Source organism: Nerophis ophidion, linkage group LG16 (assembly GCF_033978795.1).
Source record: "Nerophis ophidion isolate RoL-2023_Sa linkage group LG16, RoL_Noph_v1.0, whole genome shotgun sequence".
In the NCBI taxonomy this organism is placed as follows: domain Eukaryota; kingdom Metazoa; phylum Chordata; class Actinopteri; order Syngnathiformes; family Syngnathidae; genus Nerophis; species Nerophis ophidion.
The window spans coordinates 49,220,999-49,247,978 of NC_084626.1; the positions used below are offsets into that span (position 1 = coordinate 49,220,999).

General features: G+C 40.7%; 1 protein-coding gene across 5 annotated transcripts in view; it reads left to right on the forward strand.

The window, feature by feature from the left end:
* Positions 1-26,980, forward strand: part of vstm2l (V-set and transmembrane domain containing 2 like) — a 214,102-nt gene that overhangs the window by 15,930 nt on the left and 171,192 nt on the right. The gene's annotated exons all lie outside the window — the stretch shown is intronic.

The window sequence follows — 26,980 nt, forward strand, 5'->3', positions numbered from 1 at the left end:
ACTAAACAAGGGAGTGTAAACAGGAACCAGAAGAGTCCAAAACGAACGGAAAATAACAAGCAACATGATCCAGACCATAGTAACATGCGTCACTTATTGAACATCAAATTGCAGAAAACACATATCTCTTATGTGTGACTGCCATCATATTTCAGTCTACACGTATCTCTTATGTGTGACTGCCATCATATTGCAGTCTACACGTATGTCTTATGTGTGACTGCCATCATATCGCAGTCTACACGTATCTCTTTTGTGTGACTGCCATCATATTGCAGTCTACACGTATCTCTTATGTTTGACCACCATCATATTGCAGTCTTCACATATCTCTTATGTTTGACTGCCATCATATTGCAGTCTACACATATCTTTTGTGTGTGACTGCCATCATATTGCAGTCTGCACGTATCTCTTGTGTGTAACTGCCATTGTAGTGCAGTCTACATGTATCTCTTATGTGTGACTGCCATCACATTGCAGTTTACACATATCTCTTATGTGTGACTGCCATCATATTGCAGTCTACACATATCTCTTATGTGTGACTGCCATCACATTGCAGTCTACACATATCTTTTATGTGTGACTGCCATCATAGTGCAGTCTAAACGTATCTCTTATGTGTGATTGCCATCATACTGCAGTCTACACGTGTGTCTTATGTGTGACTGCCATCACATTGCAGTCGACACGTATCTCTTGTGTGTGACTGCCATCACATTGCAGTCCACACGTATCTCTTGTGTGTGACTGCCATCATAGTGCAGTCTACACGTGTGTCCTATGTGCGACTGCCATCATATTGCAGTCCACACGTATCTCTTGTATGTGACTGCCATCATATTGCAGTCTACACGTATCTCTTATGTGTGACTGCCATCATACTGCAGTCTACACGTGTGTCTTATGTGTGACTGTCATCACACTGCAGTCTACACGTATCTCTTATGTGTGACTGCCATCATACTGCAGTCTACACGTGTGACTTATGTCTGACTGCCATCATATTGCAGTCCACACATATCTCTTGTGTGTGACTGCCATCATAGTGCAGTCTACACGTGTGTCCTATGTGCGACTGCCACCATATTGCAGTCCACACGTATCTCTTGTATGTGACTGCCATCATATTGCAGTCTACACGTATCTCTTATGTGTGACTGCCATCATACTGCAGTCTACACGTGTGTCTTATGTGTGACTGCCATCATACTGCAGTCTAAACGTGTGTCTTATGTGTGACTGCCATCACATTGCAGTCGACACGTATCTCTTGTGTGTGACTGCCATCATATTGCAGTCCACACGTATCTCTTGTGTGTGACTGCCATCATACTGCAGTCTACACGTATCTCTTATGTGTGACTGCCATCATACTGCAGTCTACACGTGTGACTTATGTCTGACTGCCATCATATTGCAGTCCACACATATCTCTTGTGTGTGACTGCCATCATAGTGCAGTCTAGACGTGTGTCCTATGTGCGACTGCCACCATATTGCAGTCCACACGTATCTCTTGTATGTGACTGCCATCATATTGCAGTCTACACGTATCTCTTATGTGTGACTGCCATCATACTGCAGTCTACACGTGTGTCTTATGTGTGACTGCCATCATACTGCAGTCTAAACGTGTGTCTTATGTGTGACTGCCATCACATTGCAGTCGACACGTATCTCTTGTGTGTGACTGCCATCATATTGCAGTCCACACGTATCTCTTGTGTGTGACTGCCATCATACTGCAGTCTACACGTATCTCTTATGTGTGACTGCCATCATACTGCAGTCTACACGTGTGACTTATGTCTGACTGCCATCATATTGCAGTCCACACATATCTCTTGTGTGTGACTGCCATCATAGTGCAGTCTACACGTGTGTCCTATGTGCGACTGCCACCATATTGCAGTCCACACGTATCTCTTGTATGTGACTGCCATCATATTGCAGTCTACACGTATCTCTTATGTGTGACTGCCATCATACTGCAGTCTACACGTGTGTCTTATGTGTGACTGCCATCATACTGCAGTCTAAACGTGTGTCTTATGTGTGACTGCCATCACATTGCAGTCGACACGTATCTCTTGTGTGTGACTGCCATCATATTGCAGTCCACACGTATCTCTTGTGTGTGACTGCCATCATACTGCAGTCTACACGTGTGTCTTATGTGTGACTGCCATCATAGTGCAGTCCACACATATCTCTTACGTGTGACTGCCATCATAGTGCAGTCCACACATATCTCTTACGTGTGACTACCATCAAATTGCAGTGCACGCATATCTCGTATGTGTGACTGCCATCTACTGGTCACACTTATCATTACACCATGTACCACATAGAATTGTTTTGAGGGCGATAAGCACAAGCATAATGAATACCTACATAAGGCGCACCGAGTTATAAGGCGATTTTTGAGAAAATAACGCAGTCTACACATATCTCTTATGTGTGATTGCCATCTACTGGACACACTTCTTGAATAAAATTGCTCGGAGGTCGGTAAGTATAACCAGAATGATTCCTTATATCAAGCGCACTGTCTAGTTTTGAGGAGAAAAAACATTTTTTAAGTGCGCCTCATTGCCCGGAAAGAATAAAAAAGGCGAATTAAAGCCTTGATGAGCCAACTAGCAGAACTGGGAGACATCTTTTGACTGCTGGAAGCTGGACAGTGAAGAAGGTGAGTCATCATGGAGTCTAATCAGCATCAAAGCCTGGATGCTGGACAATCAGCCAAGGACACAAAATGATATTTCACATGTAAATTATTCTCTGCACGCGTCCTCAGCCCCAAGATCTGTGATCACCACTGAAGAGGAGCGGGCCTCTTCTTCTTCCTCCTCCTCCTCCTCCTCCTCATTAGTATTCCGCGTCCTCCCAAGCGCTCACAATCATTTCTCCTCATCGCCTCCGTCCTGTCAGCCGGGGCCAGAGGCTATTGTCACGTTAACATTTGTTTAACAGTTGTGTCATTCCAGAAGAAGATTTCATAAATGACAATATTCGCCCTTCCTTCCTCTCCTCGTCTTTCTCCAGCGGAATGACGAGCACAATGTATTCCGGCTGGTGAAGTCGTGGAAAAATAGAATTTTCCCCCTAAAATTTAATGGGTGCGCCTTATAGTCCGGTGTGGCTACTACGTGGAAAAGTAGAATTTTCCCCCTTAAATTTAATGGGTGCGCCTTATAGTCCGGTGTGGCTATATGTGGAAAAATTGAATTTTCCCCCTTAAATTTAATGGGTGCGCCTTATAGTCCGGTGCGGCTATTATGTGGAAAAATAGAATTTTCCCCCTTAAATTTAATGGGTGCGCCTTATAGTCCGGTGTGGCTACTATGTGGAAAAATAGAATTTTCCCCCTAAAATTTAATAGGTGCGCCTTATAGTCCGGTGCGGCTATTATGTGGGAAAATATAATTTTCCCCCTAAAATTTAATGGGTGCGCCTTATAGTCCGGTGTGGCTACTATGTGGAATAATTAAATTTTCCCCCTTAAATTTAATGGGTGCCCCTTATAGTACGGTGTGGCTATAATATGGAGAAATGGAATTTCCCCCCCTAAAATTTAATGAGTGCGCCTTATAGTCCAGTGTGGCTACTATATGGAGAAATAGAATTTCCCCCCTAAAATTTAGTGGGTGCGCCTTATAGTCCGGTGCGGCTATTATGTGGAAGAATAGAATTTTCCCCCTTAAATTTAATGGGTGCGCCTTATAGTCCGGTGTGGCTATATGTGGAAAAATTGAATTTTCCCCCTTAAATTTAATGGGTGCGCCTTATAGTCCGGTGCGGCTATTATGTGGAAAAATAGAATTTTCCCCCTTAAATTTAATGGGTGCGCCTTATAGTCCGGTGTGGCTACTATGTGGAAAAATAGAATTTTCCCCCTAAAATTTAATAGGTGCGCCTTATAGTCCGGTGCGGCTATTATGTGGGAAAATATAATTTTCCCCCTAAAATTTAATGGGTGCGCCTTATAGTCCGGTGTGGCTACTATGTGGAATAATTAAATTTTCCCCCTTAAATTTAATGGGTGCCCCTTATAGTACGGTGTGGCTATAATATGGAGAAATGGAATTTCCCCCCCTAAAATTTAATGAGTGCGCCTTATAGTCCAGTGTGGCTACTATATGGAGAAATAGAATTTCCCCCCTAAAATTTAGTGGGTGCGCCTTATAGTCCGGTGCGGCTATTATGTGGAAGAATAGAATTTTCCCCCTAAAATTTAATGGGTGCGCCTTATAATCCGGTGTGGCTACTATGTGGAAAAATAGAATTTTCCCCCTAAAATTTAATGGGTGCCCCTTATAGTCCGGTGTGGCTATTATATGGAGAAATAGAATTCCCCCCCTAAAATTTAATGGGTGCGCCTTATATTCCAGTGTGGCTACTATGTGGAAAAATAGAATTTTCCCCCTTAAATTTAATGGGTGCGCCTTATAGTCCGGTGTGGCTAACATGTGGAAAAATATAATTTTCCCCCTAAAATTTAATGGGTGCTCCCTATAGTCCGGTGTGGCTACTATGTGGAAAAATATAATTTTCCCCCTTAAATTGAATGGGTGCGCCTTATAGTCCGGTGCGGCTATTATGTGGAAAAATAGAATTTTCCCCCTAAAATTTAATGGGTGCGCCTTATAGTCCGGTGTGGCTACTATGTGGAAAAATAGAATTTTACCCCTAAAATTTAATGGGTGCGCCTTATAGTCCAGTGTGGCTATTATATGGAGAAGTAGAATTTCCCCCCTAAAATTTAATGGGTGCGCCTAATAGTCCAGTGTGGCTATAATATGGAGAAATGGAATTTCCCCCCTTAAAATTTAATGAGTGCGCCTTATAGTCCGGTGTGGCTACTATATGGAGAAATAGAATTTCCCCCCTAAAATTTAGTGGGTGCGCATTATAGTCCGGTGCGGCTATTATGTGGATGAATAGAATTTTCCCCCTAAAATTTAATGGGTGCGCCTTATAATCCGGTGTGGCTACTATGTGGAAAAATAGAATTTTCCCCCTAAAATTTAATGGGTGCCCCTTATAGTCCGGTGTGGCTATTATATGGAGAAATAGAATTCCCCCCCTAAAATTTAATGGGTGCGCCTTATAGTCCAGTGTGGCTACTATGTGGAAAAATAGAATTTTCCCCCTTAAATTTAATGGGTGCGCCTTATAGTCCGGTGCGGCTATTATGTGGAAAAATTAAATTTTCCCCCCCCTAAAATTTAATGGGTGCGCCTTATAGTCCGGTGTGGCTACTATGTGGAAAAATAGAATTTTACCCCTAAAATTTAATGGGTGCGCCTTATAGTACGGTGCGGCTATTATGTGGAAAAATAGAATTTTCCCCCTAAAATTTAATGGGTGCGCCTTATAGTCCGGTGTGGCTACTATGTGGAAAAATAGAATTTTCCCCCTAAAATTTAATGGGTGCGCCTTATAGTCCGGTGTGGCTACTATGTGGAAAAATAGAATTTTCCCCCTAAAATTTAATGGGTGCGCCTTATAGTACGGTGCGGCTATTATGTGGAAAAATAGAATTTTCCCCCTAAAATTTAATGGGTGCGCCTTATAGTCCGGTGTGGCTACTATGTGGAAAAATAGAATTTTCCCCCTTAAATTTAATGGGTGCGCCTTATGCCGGGAGAAACCATATATATGTTGTTTACATGACATTTTTAAAAAAGGGAAAAAATATTTTGTGTTGATAAAGAATAAATGTCTTATTCACCATAAATGTCTTATTCAGTATGGTGTGTCCCAATCTAATGCTTCCTCTTTTGTGCTCCCCCTTACAGTTCTTCCCGCCCCTACTCTATTGCAACTTTAGAATAAAACTGAATAAAAAATGGCAGACTGTAGTTTGATACTTTTCATTAGTTTTGGAGGATACCACAGCAAGTAGATACAGGATCATACATTGGTCATATTCAAAGTCCTCATGTGTCCAGGGACATGTTTCCTGACTTTAAAAACAATAAAAATGACAAAAGTTTTTGTGATAATAAAAAATATCCATGTAAACATTGTATTATCAACTATAAAAACCTCCTATACTTGGTATCATTACAGTGGATGTCAGGTGTAGATCCACCCATGGCATTTGTTTACATTGTGACGGCGGTGATATCCACCATAAATGTCTTATTCAGTATGGTGTGTCCCAATCTAATGCTTCCTCTTTTGTGCTCCCCCTTACAGTTCTTCCCGCCCCTACTCTATTGCAACTTTAGAATGAAACTCAATAAAAATGGCAGACTGTTGTATGATACTTTTCGTTAGTTTTGGAGGATACCACAGGAAGTAGTTACATGATCATACATTGGTCATATTCAAAGTCCTCATGTGTCCAAGAACATATTTCCTGACTTTAAAAACAATAAAAATGACAAAAGATTTTGTGATAATAAAAAATATCCATGTAAACTCAACGCCAAAAAAACGGAAATGCTGATTATCGGTCCTGCTAGACACCGACCTCTATTTAATAATACAACTCTAACAATTGACAACCAAACAATTAAACAAGGCGACACGGTAAAGAATCTGGGTATTATCTTCGACCCAACTCTCTCCTTTGAGGCACACATTAAAAGCGTTACTAAAACGGCCTTCTTTCATCTCCGTAATATCGCTAAAATTCGCTCCATTCTGTCCACTAAAGACGCCGAGATCATTATCCATGCGTTTGTTACGTCTCGTCTCGATTACTGTAACGTATTATTTTCGGGTCTCCCCATGTCTAGCATTAAAAGATTACAGTTGGTACAAAATGCGGCTGCTAGACTTTTGACAAGAACAAGAAAGTTTGATCACATTACTCCTGTACTGTATATACCTTTATATACATATATACATACATATATACCTGTACTGTATATACCTTTATATACATATATACATACATATATACCTGTACTGTATATACCTTTATATACATATATACATACATATATACCTGTACTGTATATACCTTTATATACATATATACATACATATATACCTATACTGTATATACCTTTATATACATATATACATACATATATACCTGTACTGTATATACCTTTATATACATATATACATACATATATACCTATACTGTATATACCTTTATATACATATATACATACATATATACCTGTACTGGCTCACCTGCACTGGCTTCCTGTGCACTTAAGATGTGACTTTAAGGTTTTACTACTTACGTATAAAATACTACACGGTCTAGCTCCATCCTATCTTGCCGATTGTATTGTACCATATGTCCCGGCAAGAAATCTAAGTTCAAAAGACTACGGCTTATTAGTGATTCCTAGAGCCCAAAAAAAGTCTGCGGGCTATAGAGCGTTTTCATTTCGGGCTCCAGTACTCTGGAATGCCCTCCCGGTAACAGTTCGAGATGCTACCTCAGTAGAAGCATTTAAGTCTCACCTTAAAACTCATTTGTATACTCTTGCCTTTAAATAGACTCCCTTTTTAGACCAGTTGATCTGCCGTTTCTTTTCTTTTTCTTCTATGTCCCACTCTACCCTGTGGAGGGGGTCCGGTCCGATCCGGTGGCCATGTACTGCTTGCCTGTGTATCGGCTGGGGACATCTCTGCGCTGCTGATCCGCCTCCGCTTGGGATGGTTTCCTGCTGGCTCCGCTGTGAACGGGACTCTCGCTGCTGTGTTGGATCCGCTTTGGACTGGACTCTCGCGACTGTGTTGGATCCATTACGGATTGAACTCTCACAATATCATGTTAGACCCGCTCGACATCCATTGCTTTCCTCCTCTCCAAGGTTCTCATAGTCATCATTGTCACCGACGTCCCACTGGGTGTGAGTTTTTCCTTGCCCTTATGTGGGCCTACCGAGGATGTCGTAGGGGTTTGTGCAGCCCTTTGAGACACTTGTGATTTAGGGCTATATAAGTAAACATTGATTGATTGATTGATTGATTAGGATTATGATGTGAATGACTCCAGGTGTGGTCATGTGATCCAGGTGTGGTCATGTGATGCAGGTGTGGTCATGCGCGAGGGTTCTGCCACCAAAAGGAAATGTGGAGCCTATTATTACTGTCATGTCTGAAATGAGCTGAGGTGTCACATGAGTAAATACTGGCCGAGCTGAGCCATCCTGACCTCGCCACACCAACCCTCCAGGGATTTACTACACCTCATAGCTTCTCCACAGCCCCACGGTTCTAAGCTGTAAATCCAGTACTATATTCCATAAAGTAATATATTTCTTCAAATAATACATTCCATAAAGTACTATATTCCAAAAAGTAATATATTCCATATCACAGCGTTTATTCACACAACAGTGAATCTCTGGAATATAGAACATTTTGAGATGTTGTTACTGTAGAACAGTGGTGGATCTATTATGGGGTAGAATGTTCTTCCCTTTAAAATTCACTGGGTGCGCCTTATAGTCTGGTGGATCTATTAGGGGGTAGAATGTTCTTCCCCTTAAAATTCACTGGGTGCACCTTATATTCTGGTGGATCTATTATGGGGTCGAATGTTCTTCCCCTTAAAATTCCCTGGGTGCGCCTTATAGTCTAGTGGATCTATTATGGGGTAGAATGTTCTTCCCATTAAAATTCAGTGGGTGCGCCTTATAGTCTGGTGGATCTATTATGGGGTAGAATGTTCTTCCCCTTGAAATTCAGTGGGTGCGCCTTATAGTCTGGTGTATCTATTATGGGGGTAGAATGTTCTTCCCCTTAAAATTCAGTGCGTGCGCCTTATAGTCTGGTGGATCTATTATGGGGTAGAATGTTCTTCCCCTTAAAATTCAGTGGGTGCGCCTTATAGTCTGGTGTATCTATTATGGGGTAGAATGTTCTTCCCCTTAAAATTCAGTGGGTGCACCTTATAGTCTGGTGGATCTATTATGGGGTAGAATGTTCTTCCCCTTAAAATTCGCTGGGTGCGCCTTATAGTCTGGTGGATCTATTATGAGGTATAATGTTCTTCCCCTTAAAATTTGGTGGGTGCGCCTTATAGTGTGGTGGATTTATTATGGGGTAGAATGTTCTTCCCCTTAAAATTCGCTGGGTGCGCCTTATAGTCTGGTGGATCTATTATGGGGTAGAATGTTCTTCCCTTAAAATTCAGTGGGTGCGCCTTATAGTCTGGTGGATCTATTATGGGGTAGAATGTTCTTCCACTTAAAATTCACTGGGTGCGCCTTATAGTCTAGTGGATCTATTATGGCGTAGAATGTTCTTCCCCTTAAAATTCAGTGGGTGCACCTTATAGTCTGGTGGATCTATTATGGGGTGGAATGTTCTTCCCCTTAAAATTCAGTGGGTGCGCCTTATAGTTTGGTGGATCTATTATGGGTAGAATGTTCTTCCCCTCAAAATTCAGTGGGTGCGCCTTATAGTCTGGTGGATCCATTATGGGGTAGAATGTTCTTCCCCTTAAAATTCAGTGCGTGCGCCTTATAGTCTGGTGGATCCATTATGGGGTAGAATGTTCTTCCCCTTAAAATTCAGTGCGTGCGCCTTATAGTCTGGTGGATCCATTATGGGGTAGAATGTTCTTCCCCTTAAAATTCAGTGGGTGCGCCTTATAGTCTGGTGGATCTATTATGGGGTAGAATGTTCTTCCCCTTAAAATTCAGTGGGTGCGCCTTATAGTTTGGTGGATCTATTATGGGGTAGAATGTTCTTCCCCTCAAAATTCAGTGGGTGCGCCTTATAGTCTGGTGGATCCATTATGGGGTAGAATGTTCTTCCCCTTAAAATTCAGTGGGTGCGCCTTATAGTCTGGTGGATCTATTATGGGGTAGAATGTTCTTCCCCTTAAAATTCGGTGGGTGCGCCTTATAGTCTGGTGGATCTATTATGGGGTAGAATGTTCTTCCCCTTAAAATTCACTGGGTGCGCCTTATAGTCTGGTGGATCTATTATGGGGTAGAATGTTCTTCTCCTTAAAATTCAGTGGGTGCACCTTATAGTCTGGTGGATCTATTATGGGGTAGAATGTTCTTCCCCTTAAAATTCAATGGGTGCGCCTTATAGTCTGGTGGATCTATTATGGGGTGGAATGTTCTTCCCCTTAAAATTCAGTGGGTGCGCCTTATATTCTGGTGGATCTATTATGGGGTAGAATATTCTTCCCCCTAAAATTCAGTGGGTGCGCCTTATAGTCCGGTGGATCTATTATGGGGTAGAATGTTCTTCCCCTCAAAATTCAGTGGGTGCGCCTTATAGTCTGGTGGATCTATTATGGGGTGGAATGTTCTTCCCCTTAAAATTCACTGGATGCGCCTTATAGTCTAGTGGATCTATTATGGGGTAGAATGTTCTTCCCCTTAAAATTCACTGGGTGCGCCTTATAGTCTGGTGGATCTATTATGGGGTAGAATGTTCTTCTCCTTAAAATTCAGTGGGTGCGCCTTATAGTCTGGTGGATCTATTATGGGGTAGAATGTTCTTCCCCTTAAAATTCAGTGGGTGCGCCTTATAGTCTGGTGGATCTATTATGGGGTAGAATGTTCTTCCCCTTAAAATTCAGTGGGTGCGCCTTATAGTCTGGTGGAGCTAATAAACCTAAGACTATTTTTTTCCCCCCAAAATTTTGCTGGTGCGGCTTATGGTCCAGCGCGGCTATTAGGTGGGAAATATTTTTTGGTCCTGTGCGGCTATTATGTGGTAGAATGTTTTCCCCCCTAAAATTTTGTGGGTGCGGCTTATGGTCCTGTGCGGCTATTATGTGGTAGAATGTTTTCCCGCCTAAAATGTTGTGGGTGCGGCTTATGGTCCTGTGCGGCTATTATGTGGTAGAATGTTTTCCCCCCTAAAATGTAGTGGGTGCGCCTTATAGTCCGGTGCGGCTAATAAACCAAAGAATATTTGTTCCCCTATAACTTTTCGGGTGTGGTTAATATATGGAAAAATGTGTTTCCCCGCCTAAATTTAGTGGGTGCGGCTTAAGGTCCGGTGCGGCTATTATGTGGAAAAATATTTTTTCTCAACGATTTAGTGGGTGCGCCTTAATAAAAATGTACCCCCTTAAAATATTGTGGGTGCGGCTTATAGCCCGGTGCTGCTATTATGTGGGGGGGAAAATGTTCCCCCTAAAATTTTGTGGGTGCGGCTTATGGTCCTGTGCGGCTATTATGTGGTCAAATGTTTTCCCCCCTAAAATGTAGTGGGTGCGGCTATTATGTGGTAAAATGTTTCCCCCCTAAAATTTTGTGGGTACGGCTTATAGTCCAGTTTGGTTAATATGTGGAAAACTCTTTTTTTCTCAAAAATGTTGTGGGTGTGGCTTATAGCCCGGTGCTGCTATTATGTGGGGGGGGAAAATGTTCCCCCTAAAATTTTGTGGGTGCGGCTTATGGTCCTGTGCGGCTATTATGTGGTAGAATGTTTTCCCCCCTAAAATTTAGTGGGTGCGCCTTATAGTCCGGTGCGGCTAATAAACCTAAGACTATTTTTCCCCCTAAAATTTTTCGGGTGCGGCTACTATATGGAAAAATGTGTTCCCCCGCCTAAATTTAGTGGGTGCGGCTTAAGGTCCGGTGTGGCTATTATGTGGTAAAATGTTTTCCCCCTAAAATTTAGTGGGTGCGCCTTATAGTCCAGTTTGGTTAATAAGTGGAAAACTCTTTTTTTCTCAAAAATGTTGTGGGTGTGGCTTATAGCCCGGTGCTGCTATTAAGTGGGCAAAAAAATTGTTCCCCAATAATTTAGTGGGTGCGGCTTATAGTCCGGTGCGGCTATTATGCGGTAAAATGTTTTCCCCCTAAAATTTTGTGGGTGCGCATTATAGTCCAGTTTGGTTAATATGTGGCAAAATCTTTTTTTCTCAAAAATGTTGTGGGTGCGGCTTATAGCCCGGTGCTGCTATTAAGTGGGCAAAAAAATTGTTCCCCTATAATTTAGTGGGTGCGGCTTATTATCCGGTGCGGCTAATAAATCTAAGACTATTTTTCCCCCTAAAATTTTTCGGGTGCGGCTACTATATGGAAAAATGTGTTTCCCTGCCTAAATTTAGTGGGTGCGGCTTATGGTCCTGTGCAGCTATTATGTGGTAGAATGTTTTCCCCCCTAAAATTTTGTGGGTGCGCCTTTTAGTCCGGTGCGGCTATAATGTGGTAAAATGTTTTCCCCCTAAAATTTAGTGGGTGCGGCTTATAGTCCAGTTTGGTTAATACGTGGAAAACTTTTTTCTCAAAAATGTTGTGGGTGTGGCTTATAGCCCGGTGCTGCTATTAAGTGGGCAAAAAAATTGTTCCCCTATAATTTAGTGGGTGTGGCTTAAAGTCTGGTGCGGCTAATATGTGGAAATGATTATATATTTTTTTATTTAGTGGGTGTGGCTTAAATAGTGGTAAAAGACAGTATTTATCGGTGTGTAGTTAATGGTGTTGCCGATGTTAGAGTCGGGGTATGTACAGTGGCAGCCATACATATAAAACATGACAGTGGGATGACATCATACAGTAGAGTTTATGTTGACAGCAGCAGCATCGATACGCCTCACGTCAACTTAAGCGTGCTGAAGGTTGTCTGCGTGCTGTCAGGCCTCGCTGGCAGCTTAGACTCCTTAAGTGCGCTGCCTTCAAAAGGCTCCCCTCCACGGGGGTCTTATCCCTCCGTGACTTCCAGCCGGGGATTTCCTTCACTTCGCTTTCCATCGCTCTCAATTGCAGCTTTTTCCCTAATCTTCACCGAGTGTGTGCCACCTTTCTTTCTTCGTGTTGCCTCGCCCTCCACTTGCGGGCCCTCTCACACGCTTTTTCCTGCTGCCATCTTTTGCAATCGTCTACATTTCACAGCCGTCAGACTCTATTTGGAGTATTTGGAAATGAACTTTCAAGCGGCCCACGTGGTAATAAATAAGTCGACCACAGAATTGTCCTCAGTTCCCTTCCACACTGGAACATGACTGTTTCCACAAGGCACATTGCTAATAATAGAACGCATGAACCAATCAATCAATCAATCAATCAAATATTATAGATACAGCCCTTAATCACACACGTCTCAAAGGGCTGCACGAGCCACAACCACACCTCGGGTCTGATCCCACATCAGGGTGAGAAAGAAGTCAACCCACTGGCAACAATGTGGAATGGCAGATTTTTTGGAAATAAAGGGAAGGTGCTTTAGAAATAATTATGATAATAATAATAACAATGGATTAGATTTATATCGCGCTTTCCTATTGTTAGATACTCAAAGCGCTCACAGAGCAGTGGGAACCCTGAGAAAGAAGTCAACCCACTGGCAACAATGTGGAATGGCAGATTTTTGGGAAATAAAGGGAAGGTGCTTTAGAAATAATAATAATAATAATGATAATAATAATAATGGATTAGATTTATATCGCGCTTTCCTATCGTTAGATACTCAAAGCGCTCACAGAGCAGTGGGAACCCTGAGAAAGAAGTCAACCCACTGGCAACAATGTGGAATGGCAGATTTTTGGGAAATAAAGGGAAGGTGCTTTAGAAATAATAATAATAATAATAATAATAATAATAATAATAATAATAATGGATTAGATTTATATCGCGCTTTCCTACTGTTAGATACTCAAAGCGCTCACAGAGCAGTGAGAACCCTGAGAAAGCAGTCAACCCACTGGCAACAATGTGGAATGGCAGATTTTTTGGAAATAAAGGGAAGGTGCTTTAGAAATAATAATAATAATAACAATGGATAAGATTTATATCGCGCTTTCCTATTGTTAGATACTCAAAGCGCTCACAGAGCAGTGGGAACCCTGAGAAAGAAGTCAACCCACTGGCAACAATGTGGAATGGCAGATTTTTTGGAAATAAAGGGAAGGTGCTTTAGAAATAATAATAATAATAATGATAATAATAACAATGGATTAGATTTATATCGCGCTTTCCTATTGTTAGATACTCAAAGCGCTCACAGAGCAGTGGGAACCCTGAGAAAGAAGTCAACCCACTGGCAACAATGTGGAATGGCAGATTTTTTGTAAATAAAGGGAAGGTGCTTTAGAAATAATAATAATAATAATAACAATGGATTAGATTTATATCGCGCTTTCCTATTGTTAGATACTCAAAGCGCTCACAGAGCAGTGGGAACCCTGAGAAAGAAGTCAACCCACTGGCAACAATGTGGAATGGCAGATTTTTGGGAAATAAAGGGAAGGTGCTTTAGAAATAATAATAATAATAATAATAACAATGGATTAGATTTATATCGCGTTTTCCTATTGTTAGATACTCAAAGCGCTCACAGAGCAGTGGGAACCCTGAGAAAGAAGTCAACCCACTGGCAACAATGTGGAATGGCAGATTTTTTGGAAATAAAGGGAAGGTGCTTTAGAAATAATAATAATAATAACAATGGATAAGATTTATATCGCGCTTTCCTATTGTTAGATACTCAAAGCGCTCACAGAGCAGTGGGAACCCTGAGAAAGAAGTCAACCCACTGGCAACAATGTGGAATGGCAGATTTTTGGGAAATAAAGGGAAGGTGCTTTAGAAATAATAATAATAATAATAATAATAATAATAATAATAATAATAATGGATTAGATTTATATCGCGCTTTCCTACTGTTAGATACTCAAAGCGCTCACAGAGCAGTGAGAACCCTGAGAAAGCAGTCAACCCACTGGCAACAATGTGGAATGGCAGATTTTTTGGAAATAAAGGGAAGGTGCTTTAGAAATAATAATAATAATAACAATGGATAAGATTTATATCGCGCTTTCCTATTGTTAGATACTCAAAGCGCTCACAGAGCAGTGGGAACCCTGAGAAAGAAGTCAACCCACTGGCAACAATGTGGAATGGCAGATTTTTTGGAAATAAAGGGAAGGTGCTTTAGAAATAATAATAATAATAATGATAATAATAACAATGGATTAGATTTATATCGCGCTTTCCTATTGTTAGATACTCAAAGCGCTCACAGAGCAGTGGGAACCCTGAGAAAGAAGTCAACCCACTGGCAACAATGTGGAATGGCAGATTTTTTGTAAATAAAGGGAAGGTGCTTTAGAAATAATAATAATAATAATAACAATGGATTAGATTTATATCGCGCTTTCCTATTGTTAGATACTCAAAGCGCTCACAGAGCAGTGGGAACCCTGAGAAAGAAGTCAACCCACTGGCAACAATGTGGAATGGCAGATTTTTGGGAAATAAAGGGAAGGTGCTTTAGAAATAATAATAATAATAATAATAACAATGGATTAGATTTATATCGCGTTTTCCTATTGTTAGATACTCAAAGCGCTCACAGAGCAGTGGGAACCCTGAGAAAGAAGTCAACCCACTGGCAACAATGTGGAATGGCAGATTTTTTGGAAATAAAGGGAAGGTGCTTTAGAAATAATAATAATAATAATAATAATAATAACAATGGATTAGATTTATATTGCGCTTTCCTATTGTTAGATACTCAAAGCGCTCACAGAGCAGTGGGAACCCTGAGAAAGAAGTCAACCCACTGGCAACAATGTGGAATGGCAGATTTTTTGTAAATAAAGGGAAGGTGCTTTAGAAATAATAATAATAATAATAACAATGGATTAGATTTATATCGCGCTTTCCTATTGTTAGATACTCAAAGCGCTCACAGAGCAGTGGGAACCCTGAGAAAGAAGTCAACCCACTGGCAACAATGTGGAATGGCAGATTTTTTGGAAATAAAGGGAAGGTGCTTTAGAAATAATAATAATAATAATAATGTTTAGCCCCTACAATTTTGTGGATGTGGTTTATAGTCCGGTGCTGCTATTATGTGGGCAAAAGAATAGTTCCCCCTAAAATGTGGTGGGTGTGGCTTATAGTCCAGTGCGGCCTATAAATCTAAGACAATTTTTCACCCTAAAATTTTGCGGGTGCGGCTAATATATGGAAAAAATGTTTTTCCCCGCTTAGATTTCGTGGGTGCAGCTTATGGTCCGAGGCAGCTTTTAGGTGGAACAATATTTTTTTTCGCAACGATTTAGTGGGTGCGCCTTAAAAAATAGTTTTTCTCCCTAAAATGTTGTGGGTGCGGTGCTGCTATTATGAGGGCAAAAAAATTGTTCCCCTAAAATTTTAGTGGGTGCAGCTTATAGTCTGGTGCGGCTAAAATGCAGTTTGTAAAACAAAAATAAAAACTATTGTATCCCCTAAAACTTTGTAGGTGCAGCTTATATAGTCCGGTGCAGCTAATATGCGGAAAACTTGTATTTATTTATTTGAATTTAGTAGGTGCAGCAGTGGCTGATGAACGGAAACTATTATTTTTCCCCTAAATTTTGTGGGTGTGGCTTATAGTCCGGTGCAGCTAATGTATGGGGAAAAAAAAACATTCTCAAAAATGTAGTTAGTGGGGCTTTTTTCACCCTAAAATTTGGTGGGTGCAGCTTATATTCCGGTGCGGTTAATAAATCTGAGACTATTTTCCCCCCTATGATTTTTCGAGTGCGGCTAATATATGGAAAAATGTATTTCCTCGCTTAAATTTAGTGGGTGCGGCTTAAGGTCCGGTGCGGCTATTATGTGGAAAAATATTTTTTCTCAACGATTTAGTGGGTGCGCCTTGAGAAAAATGTACCCACCTAAAATTTTGTGGGTGCGGCTTATGGTCCTATGCGGCTATTATGTGGTAAAATGCTTTCCCCCCTAAAATTTAGTGGGTGCGCCTTATAGTCCGGTGCGGCTAAGAAATCTAAGAATATTTTTCCCCCTAAAATTTTTCGGGTGCGGCTAATATATAGAAAAATGTGTTTCCCCGCTTAAATTTAGTGGGTGCGCCTTAAGGTCCGGTGCGGCTATTATGTGGAAAAATATTTTTTCTCAACGATTTAGTGGGTGCGCCTTAAGAAAAATGTACCCCCTTAAAATATTGTGGGTGCAGCTTATAGCCCGGTGCTGCTATTATGTGGGGGGGAAAATGTCCCCCCTAAAATTTTGTGGGTGCGGCTTATGGTCCTGTGCGGCTATTATGTGGTAGAATGCTTTCCCCCCTAAAATTTAGTGGGTGCGCCTTATAGTCCGGTGCGGCTAATAAACCAAAGAATATTTGTTCCCCTATAACTTTCCGGTTGTGGCTAATATATGGAAAAATGTGTTTCCCCGCTTAAATTTAGTGGGTGCGGCTTAAGTTCCGGTGCGGCTATTATGTGGAAAAATATTTTTTCTCAACGATTTAGTGGGTGCGCCTTAAGAAAAATGTACCTCCTTAAAATATTGTGGGTGCGGCTTATAGCCCGGTGCTGCTATTATGTGGGGGGAAAAATGTTCCCCCTAAAATTTAGTGGTTGCGCCTTATAGTCCGGTGCGGCTATTATGTGTTAAAATGTTTTCCCCCTAAAATTTAGTGGGTGCGGCTTATAGTCCAGTTTGGTTAATATGTGGAAAACTCTTTTTTTTCTCAAAAATTTTGTGGGTGTGGCTTATAGCCCGGTGCTGCTATTAAGTGGGCAAAAAAATTGTTCCCCTGTAATTTAGTGGGTGCGGCTTATTATCCGGTGCGGCTAATAAATCTAAGACTATTTTTCCCCCTAAAATCTTTCGGGTGCGGCTAATATATGGAAAAATGTGTTTCCCCGCCTAAATTTAGTGGGTGCGGCTTAAGGTCCGGTGCGGCTATTATGTGGAAAAATATTTTTTTCTCAACGATTTAGTGGGTGCGCCTTGAGAAAAATGTACCCCCCTAAAATTTTGTTGGTGCGGCTTATGGTCCTGTGCGGCTATTATGTGGTAGAATGTTTTCCCCCCTAAAATTTAGTGGGTGCGCCTTGTAGTCCGGTGCGGCTAATAAACCAAAGAATATTTGTTCCCCTATAACTTTTCGGGTGTGGCTAATATATGGAAAAATGTGTTTCCCCGCTTAAATTTAGTGGGTGCGGCTTAAGGTCCGGTGCTGCTATTATGTGGGGGGGAAAATGTTCCCCCTAAAATTTTGTGGGTGTGGCTTATGGTCCTGTGCGGTTATTATGTGGTAGAATGCTTTCCCTCCTAAAATTTAGTGGGTGCGCCTTATAGTCTGGTGCGGCTAATAAACCAAAGAATATTTGTTCCCCTATAACTTTCCGGGTGTGGCTAATATATGGAAAAATGTGTTTCCCCGCTTAAATGTAGTGGGTGCGGCTTATGGTCCGGTGCAGCTATTGGGTGGAAAAAAAAAAATCTCAACGATTTAGTGGGTGCGCCTTAAAAAATATGTTTGCCCCCTAAAATGTTGTGGATGCGGTTTATAGTCCGGTGCTGCTATTATGTGGGTAAAAAAATAGTTCCCCCTAAAATTTAGTGGGTGCGGCTTATAGTCCGATGCGGATACTAAATCAAAGACAATTTTTCGCCCTAAAATATTAAGAATTATTTTCCCCCAAAAAATATTGTGGGTCAGGCTTATACTAATATGTGGGAAAAAAATGTTCCCCCTAAAATTTAGTGGGTGCAGCTTATGGTTCAGTACGGCTACCCTGTGGAAAAATAAATTTTCCCCAAAAAATGTAGTGGGTGCGGCTTATAGTCCGGTGCGGCTAATATATGGTAAAATATATTTTTTTTTTCTCCAAAATTTAGTTAGTGGTGCTTTTCCCACCCTAAAATTTAGTGGGTGCGGCTTATAGTCCGGTGCGGCTAATATATGGTAAAAGGAAAAATTCTCCAAAATTTAGTTAGTGGGGCTTTTCCCACCCTAAAATTTAGTGGGTGTGGCTTATAGTCTGATGCGGCTAATAAATCTAAGACTATTTTCCCCGCTAAAGTTTTGCGGGTGCGTCTAATACATGGAAAAATGGTTTTCCTTGGCTAAACTTAGTGGGTGCGACTTATAGTCCAGTTCGGCTAAGATGTGGAAAACTTTTATTTATTTATTTTAAATTAGTAGGTGCGGATTATAGTCCCGTGTGGCAAATAAACGGAAACTATTATTTTCTCCTATAATTTTGTGGGTGTGGCTTATATATGGAAAAATATAAAATTTTTTATCGAAAATATAGTTGGTGGGGCTTTTCCCACCCTAAAATTTAGTGGATTCGGATTCTAGTCCAGTGCGGCTAATAAATGGAAACTTTAATTTTTCCCCTAAAATTTAGTTGGTGTGGCTAATATGTGAATTTATTTTAATTTAGTAGGTGCGGCTGTGGCTAATGAACGGTAACTATTACTTTTCCCCAAAAATATTGTGGGTGTGGCTTTTAGTCCGGTGTAGCTAATATATGGGGGGAGGGGGGGTTCAAAAAATACTAGCGGGGTGTATAATATAGTCAGGAACAGTCATGGATGCAAAGGATTCTGGGTATTTGTTGTGTTGCGTTTATGTTGTGTTAATGTGAGGATGTTCTCCCGAAATGTGTTTGTCATTCTTGTTTGGTGTGGCTTCACAGTGTGGTGCATATTAGTAAGAGTGTTAAAGCCGTTTATATCACAACCTTCAGTGTAACCTGTATCACCCAGTCCTGTACGTGTATCTGCAGAAGTCACATACAACACGTTGCTGGACTGGCAAGCAGTTTGTACATATTGTAGAAGGCATGTAAGGCAATGGCTTCATAGCACGCCCTTTTTATTGTGATCTGGGTGACCGCCAGCAGATATTCAGGAGAACGGTTGCGGCTCCCAGTGTCTTTTTTATTTTGTGAAACGAGTCAAAATGGCTGCTTGAGTGGTAAAGGTTGCCGACCCCTGGTCTACAAGTATCTCTTATGTGTGACTGCCATCATATTGCAGTCTACACATTTCTCTTATGTGTGACTGCCATCATATTGCAGTCTACACGTATCTCTTATGTGTGACTGCCATCATATTGTAGTCCACACATATCTCTTATGTGTGACTGCCATCTTACTGCAATCCACACGTATCTCTTATGTGTGACTGCCATCATATTGCAGTCTACACATATCTCTTATGTGTGACTGCCATCATAGTGCAGTCCACACATATCTCTTGTGTAACTGCCATCATATTGCAGTCCACGCATATCTCTTATGTGTGACTGCCGTCTTAGTGCAATCCACACATATCTCTTATGTGTGACTGCCGTCTTAGTGCAATCCACAAATATCTCTTATGTGTGACTGCCATCTTAGTGCATTCCACACATATCTCTTATGTGTGACTGCCATCTTAGTGCATTCCACACATATCTCTTATGTGTGACTGCCATCATATTGTAGTCCACACATATCTCTTATGTGTGACTCCCGTCTTAGTGCAATCCACACATATCTCTTATGTGTGACTGCCATCATATTGCAGTCAACACGTATCTCTTATGTGTGACTGCCATCATATTGTAGTCCACACATATCTCTTATGTGTGACTGCCATCATATTGCAGTCCACACATATCTCTTGTGTAACTGCCATCATATTGCAGTCTACAAGTATCTCTTATGTGTGACTGCCATCATATTGCAGTCTACACATATCTCTTATGTGTGACTGCCATCATAGTGCAGTCCACACATATCTCTTGTGTAACTGCCATCATATTGCAGTCCACGCATATCTCTTATGTGTGACTGCCGTCTTAGTGCAATCCACACATATCTCTTATGTGTGACTGCCGTCTTAGTGCAATCCACAAATATCTCTTATGTTTGACTGCCATCTTAGTGCATTCCACACATATCGCTTATGTGTGACTGCCATCTTAGTGCATTCCACACATATCTCTTATGTGTGACTGCCATCATATTGTAGTCCACACATATCTCTTATGTGTGACTCCCGTCTTAGTGCAATCCACACATATCTCTTATGTGTGACTGCCATCATATTACAGTCAACACGTATCTCTTACGTGTGACAGCCATCATATTGCAGTCTACACGTATCTCTTATGTGTGACTGCCATCATATTGCAGTCTACACGTATCTCTTATGTGTGACTGCCATCATATTGTAGTCCACACATATATTTTATGTGTGACTGCCATCTTAGTGCAATCCACACATATCTCTTGTGTGTGACTGCCATCATATTGCAGTCTACACATATTTCTTATGTGTGACTGCCATCTTAGTGCAATCCACACATATCTCTTATGTGACTGCCATCATATTGTAGTCCACACATATCTCTCATGTGTGACTGCCATCATATTGCAGTCTACACATATCTCTTATGCGTGACTGCCATCTACTGGTCACACTTATCATTACACTATGTATAACAGGTTATAAGGCGATTTTTGAGAAAATAAAAGGTTTTTAAGTGGGTTTTATCGTCCAAACCAGCGGTAAATCTTTTTTCCTACGGCCTGTCATTCCTTTTGTTCCCTTGAAGCGGATCTTGTAGTCCAATGAGGGGGAGCCCGGTCCGCCCCGTGCAATGGATTAGCAGCAGTGACAGGTCATTAAGTACCTGGACGCTCAGGCTAATCAGAATGTCAGCAGAGCCGCGACGCCTCGGGAAATTATCGCCTGCGTTCCACCTTTCAAAGCTCATCCGTCCTAATAGTATTGTCAGGGCGCTGGCATTTATACGACCACCTACGGCCCGCTGCCGCCGCTCCGCCGCACCGCCGGGCGGCCATAATTCACGGCGTACACGTTCGGCAAAGCACAACAGCAAATGCAAATCTTTAAAAAAAAAGTGAAATGTGTTTACTTTAGCACGTTAGAGTTATGGCGCCAGGACTTGTGGCGTCATTACCTCCGCCAGTCAGGGTGTGATTCCCGCTCTCCTCGTTTGTCTTTCCGTCCGCCCCGGTGACGGATTCAGCCGGAAAAGACACACACACGCAAAAAAACAAAAAAAACAATCATAAGTGATGAAGAGCCTGTTCGAGTTTTGACAAGAAAACTGCTTATTTCTTTCTGCAAAATGCGACTTATAGTCCAGTGCGGCTAATATGTGGAAAACTTTTATTCATTTATTTTAATTTAGTAGGTGCGGATTATAGTCCGGTGTGGCAAATAAACGGAAACTATTATTTTCTCCTAAAATTTTGTGGGTGTGGCTTGTATATGGAAAAATGTGTTTCCCTGCTTAAATTTAGAAGGTGCGGCTTAAGGTCCGGTGCGGCTATTATGTGGAAATATTTTTTTTTCTCAACGATTTAGTGGGGTGCGCCTTGAGAAAAATGTACCCCCCTAAATTTTGTGGGTGCGGCTTATGGTCCTGTGCGGCTATTATATGGTAGAATGTTTTCCCCCCTAAAATTTAGTGGTTGCGCCTTATAGTCCGGTGCGGCTATTATGTGGTAAAATGTTTTCCCCCTAAAATTTAGCGGGTGCGCCTTATAGTCCAGTTTGGTTAATATGTGGAAAACTTTTTTTTTCTCAAAAATTTTGTGGGTGTGGCTTATAGCCCGGTGCTGCTATTAAGTGGGCAAAAAAATTGTTCCCCTATAATTTAGTGGGTGGGGCTTATTATCCGGTGCGGCTAATAAATCTAAGACTATTTTTCCCCTAAAATTTTTCGGGTGCGGCTAATATATGGAAAAATGTGTTTCCCCGCCTAAATTTAGTGGGTGCGGCTTAAGGTCCGGTGTGGCTTGTATATGGAAAAATATAATTTCTTTTATCGAAAATATTGTTGGTGGGGCTAATATGTGGAAAACTTTTATTTATTTATTTTAATTTAGTAGGTGCGGATTATAGTCCGGTGTGGCAAATAAACGGAAACTATTATTTTCTCCTAAAATTTTGTGGGTGTGGCTTGCATATGGAAAAATGTGTTTGCCTGCTTAAATTTAGTGGGTGCGGCTTAAGGTCCGGTGCGGCTATTTTGTGGAAATATATTTTTTTCTCAACGATTTAGTGGGTGCGCCTTGAGAAAAATGTACCCCCCTAAAATTTTGTGGGTGCGGCTTATGGTCCTGTGCGGCTATTATGTGGTAGAATGTTTTCCCCCCTAAAATTTAGTGGGTGCGCCTTATAGTCCGGTGCGGCTAATAAACCAAAGAATATTTGTTCCCCTATAACTTTTCGGGTGTGGCTAATATATGGAAAAATGTGTTTCCCCGCTTAAATTTAGTGGGTGCGGCTTAAGGTCCGGTGCGGCTATTATGTGGAAAAATATTTTTCTCAACGATTTAGTGGGTGCGCCTTGAGAAAAATGTACCCCCTTAAAACATTGTGGGTGCGGCTTATGGTCCTGTGCGGCTATTATGTGGTAGAATGTTTTCCCCCCTAAAATTTAGTGGGTGCGCCTTGTAGTCCTGTGCGGCTATTATGTGGTAGAATGTTTTCCCCCTAAAATTTAGTGGGTGCGCCTTATAGTCCAGTTTGGTTAATATGTGGAAAACTCTTTTTTTTCTCAAAAAATTTGTGGGTGTAGCTTATAGCCCGGTGCTGCTATTAAGTGGGCAAAAAAATTGTTCCCCTATAATTTAGTGGGTGGGGCTTATTATCCGGTGCGGCTAATAAATCTAAGACTATTTTCCCCCCTAAAATTTTTCGGGTGCGGCTAATATATGGAAAAATGTGTTTCCCCGTCTAAATTTAGTGGGTGCGGCTTAAGGTCCGGTGTGGCTATTATGTGGAAAAATATAATTTTTTTTATCGAAAATATTGTTGGTGGAGCTAATATGTGGAAAACTTTTATTTATTTATTTTAATTTAGTAGGTGCGGATTATAGTCCGGTGTGGCAAATAAACGGAAACTATTATTTTCTCCTAAAATTTTGTGGGTGTGGCTTGTATATGGAAAAATGTGTTTCCCTGCTTAAATTTAGTGGGTGCGGCTTAAGGTCCGGTGCGGCTATTATGTGGAAATATATTTTTTTCTCAACGATTTAGTGGGTGCGCCTTGAGAAAAATGTACCCCCCTAAAATGTTCTGGGTGCGGCTTATGGTCCTGTGCGGCTATTATGTGGTAGAATGTTTTCCCCCCTAAAATTTAGTGGGTGCGCCTTATAGTCCGGTGCGGCTAATAAACCAAAGAATATTTGTTCCCCTATAACTTTTCGGGTGTGGCTAATATATGGAAAAATGTGTTTGCCTGCTTAAATTTAGTGGGTGCGGCTTAAGGTCCGGTGCGGCTATTATGTGGAAAAATATTTTTCTCAACGATTTAGTGGGTGCGCCTTAAGAAAAATGTACCCCCTTAAAACATTGTAGGTGCGGCTTATGGTCCTGTGCGGCTATTATGTGGTAGAATGTTTTCCCCCCTAAAATTTAGTGGGTGCGCCTTATAGTCCAGTTTGGTTAGTATGTGGAAAACTCTTTTTTTTTTTCAAAAATTTTGTGGGTGTGGCTTATAGCCCGGTGCTGCTATTAAGTGGGCAAAAAAAATTGTTCCCCTATAATTTAGTGGGTGGGGCTTATTATCCGGTGCGGCTAATAAATCTAAGACTATTTTTCCCCCTAAAATGTTTCGGGTGTGGCTAATATATGGAAAAATGTGTTTCCCCGCTTAAATTTAGTGGGTGCGGCTTAAGGTCCGGTGCGGCTATTATGTGGAAAAATATTTTTCTCAACTATTTAGTGGGTGCGCCTTAAGAAAAATGTACCCCCTTAAAACATTGTAGGTGCGGCTTATGGTCCTGTGCGGCTATTATGTGGTAGAATGTTTTCCCCCCTAAAATTTAGTGGGTGCGCCTTATAGTCCGGTGCGGCTATTATGTGGTAAAATGATTTCCCCCTAAAATTTAGTGGGTGCGCCTTATAGTCCAGTTTGGTTAGTATGTGGAAAACTCTTTTATTCTCCAAAATGTTGTGGGTGTGGCTTATAGCCCGGTGCTGCTATTAAGTGGGCAAAAAAATTGTTCCCCTATAATTTAGTGGGTGGGGCTTATTATCCGGTGCGGCTAATAAATCTAAGACTATTTTTCCCCCTAAAATTTTTCGGGTGCGGCTAATATATGGAAAAATGTGTTTCCCCGCCTAAATTTAGTGGGTGCGGCTTAAGGTCCGGTGTGGTTTGTATATGAAAAAATATAATTTTTTTTATCGAAAATATTGTTGGTGGGGCTAATATGTGGAAAACTTTTATTTATTTATTTTAATTTAGTAGGTGCGGATTATAGTCCGGTGTGGCAAATAAACGGAAACTATTATTTTCTCCTAAAATTTTGTGGGTGTGGCTTGTATATGGAAAATTATAAAAAAATTTTTATCGAAAATACTGTTGGTGGGGCTAATATGTTGAAAACTTTTATTTATTTATTTTAATTTAGTAGGTGCGGATTATAGTCCGGTGTGGCAAATAAACGGAAACTTTTAATTTCTCCTAAAATTTTGTGGGTGTGGCTTGTATATGGAAAAATATATTTTTTTTTATCGAAAATATTGTTGGTGGGGCTAATATGTGGAAAACTTTTATTTATTTATTTTAATTTAGTAGGTGCGGATTATAGTTCGGTGTGGCAAATAAACGGAAACTATTATTTTCTCCTAAAATTTTGTGGGTGTGGCTTGTATATGGAAAAATATAATTTTTTTTATCGAAAATATTGTTGGTGGGGCTAATATGTGGAAAACTTTTATTTATTTATTTTAATTTAGTAGCTGCGGATTATAGTCCGGTGTGGCAAATAAACGGAAACTATTCTTTTCTCCTAAAATTTTGTGGGTGTGGCTTGTATATGGAAAAATATAAAAATTTTTTATCGAAAATATTGTTGGTGGGGCTAATATGTGGAAAACTTTTATTTATTTATTTTAATTTAGTAGGTGCGGATTGTGGCAAATAAACGGAAACTATTATTTTCTCCCAAAATTTTGTGGGTGTGGCTTGTATACGGAAAAATATAATTTTTTTTATCGAAAATATTGTTGGTGGGGCTAATATGTGGAAAACTTTTATTTATTTATTTTAATTTAGTAGGTGCGGATTATAGTCCGGTGTGGCAAATAAACGGAAACTATTCTTTTCTCCTAAAATTTTGTGGGTGTGGCTTGTATATGGAAAAATATAAAAATTTTTTATCGAAAATATTGTTGGTGGGGCTAATATGTGGAAAACTTTTATTTATATATTTTAATTTAGTAGGTGCGGATTATAGTCCGGTGTGGCAAATAAACGGAAACTATTATTTTCTCCTAAAATTTTGTGGGTGTGGCTTGTATATGGAAAAATATATTTTTTTTTATCGAAAATATTGTTGGTGGGGCTAATATGTGGAAAACTTTCATTTATTTATTTTAATTTAGTAGGTGCGGATTCTAGTCCAGTGCGGCTAATAAATGGAAACTTTCATTTTTCCCCTAAAATTTAGTGGGTGTGGCTAATATGTGAATTTATTTTAATTTAGTAGGTGCGGCTGTGGCTAAGGAACGGGAACTATTATTTTTCCCCCAAAATATTGTGGGTGTGGCTTATAGTCTGGTGTAGCTAATATATGGGGGACGTTGGGGGGGGTTCAAAAAATGCTAGCGGGGTGTATAATATAGTCAGGAACAGTCATGGATGCCAAGGATTCTGGGTATTTGTTGTGTTGCGTTTATGTTGTGTTAATGTGAGGATGTTCCCCCGAAATGGTTCTCCCGAGGTTCTGTGCACTGGCTTTGCTGCCTGCTTTCATTCCAGTGCTGCTCCTAACAGCCAAACTGTCAAGAATAATTATATCCAAGTTATTAAAAATCTTTCTGTGAGAGGACAAACGCGGTCTTTGATCTTACCGAGCAAAAGGCTTGTAAAACTCCACCCTCAACGACGGGAAGCGACATGAAGGTGTCGGTTTCTTTGATCTATGGCGGGGGGGTCACCAACGCGGTGCACCAGGTCGCCCCCGTAAGGACCAGATGAGTCGCCCGCTGGCTTGTTCTAAAAATAGCTCAAATAGCAGCACTTACCAGTGAGCTGCCGCTATTTTTTAAATTGTATTTATTTACTTTGCTCGACATTTTTAATTCTAAGAGAGACAAAACTCAAATAGAATTTGAAAATCCAAGAAAATATTTTAAAGACTTGGTCTTCACTTGTTTAAATACATTTTATATTTGCTTTTTTATAACATTCAGAAAGACAATTTTAGAGAAAAAAATACAACCTTAAAAATGATTTTAGGATTTTTAAACACATCCCCTTTTTACCTTTTAAATTCCCTCTTCTTCTTTCCTGA